The following is a 1,543-nucleotide window of genomic DNA, read 5'->3' on the forward strand; positions in this document are numbered from 1 at the left end:
TTTTTTTTTTTTTTTTGCCGAAAACTTCTTCCCGGCGTCGCGGGGCAGGCTGGGTAGCGCAGTTCTCCACAGGCCCCGATCAGGCGCGAGGTATGATGGGAAGGACGGAGTGCCCGCCCCGCTGAGGAAGCCGCAGTGTATTGTGGGACGGGGCCGTCCATAGGGGACCACCATATCCGTGGCTGTATACCCCGAGCGGGGGGGGTCTGCCCTCTCCATAGGGGACCTCCACGTCCCTGGCTGTATCCCCTCAGCAATGGGGGGTCTGTCCCTCCCAAGTTCCTGGCTGTATGCGCTCTGCAGTGGGGGGTTCTCCCCCATTGCGGAGCGTATACAGCCAGGGACTGAGGGGCCTAGATCAGCGTGGGGCCCTGATCTGGCAGCATGGAGCCAAGGTAGGTGGCACTGGAACTCAGTCTGGGGCTGCAGGGCCTTGACTTGACAGCACAGGGCCTGATCCTGGTGTGTAGGGTCCAGTCCAGCCTGCAGACCAGTCCTGCACTATGCTTCCAGCCCACGGTTCCTAAAGGTTGAGTGCCACTGCTCTAGAGGCACATTTGTCCTTGGTTACTGGGGCCGATACAACCCCACAAGGTAGATAGGTTGCTCCAGAATAAAACAGGTGCCGTGAGTTGCTTCCCAATGGGTAGAAAGTGTGGGTCTGAGAGCAGAGATAGAGATTGCAGATAGAGACTGATGGAGTTCAGTTTCAGGGACAACCTCCAATTCCATTATATGTTATGAGGAATACTGGCAATATTAGTCCATCATGTATCATTCACCCCTCCAAGAATTTCTTCAGCCTAGACAAGATGCAAGCTATTCTGTACCTAAAGCTTCTCTCTATGGTATTTTGCTCTTTTTACTTCCTCTTCCTCTCATCTATCCGGTTGGTTTGTGCATTCCCTAGCGATGTTCCCTCTAAGGTGTAGCTATCCATGAGTGCCCCGATTCGGTCCGTGAGCACACTGCTTTGGTCCATGCGCTCTGCCTGCTTCCCGCCTCCATGCCTCACTGCAGCCTTTGAATGTGGCGCAGCACCATGTGCATCCCGCCACTGGGCGGGCCAAGCAGCAAGGCACATAGCATCACTTTCAAAGACTGCAGTGAGGCGCGGAGGCAGGGAGCATGCAGAGCACAGATCCCACCTGCCCTTGCCCCATGCAAAAATCAGGGGCTGGGCCACATGCCCTCACTTGGCTGCCCATGCCATGCATCGGGAGGGGCCTCCGGGCTCCGATTGCCCCACAACCCATCCCAGACAGGCAGGGTCATGGGGCAGTCGGAGCCCAGTGGCTCGTCTAGGGGGATGGCGCGAAGGAGCTGGGCAGGAATGTGTTCCCCCTCCCCCACAGTGCGTGCAGTGGTGGGAGCTGCAGCTGCCCACCCACACCCCTGGATGAACCACCGGGCTCCGATTGCCCCAGCCTGGCCAGGGCCCCATTCACGGTGAATGAGCCCCCAGCTGCGCCAGGCCGGGTCGTGGGACAATCTCCACAGTGCAGGAGGGAGCAGAGCCACGCTCTGCCCGTACCGCACTCCC

Source organism: Gavialis gangeticus, unplaced genomic scaffold (genome assembly GCF_001723915.1).
Source record: "Gavialis gangeticus isolate Ggan-Ray unplaced genomic scaffold, GavGan_comp1, whole genome shotgun sequence".
NCBI lineage: Eukaryota > Metazoa > Chordata > Crocodylia > Gavialidae > Gavialis > Gavialis gangeticus.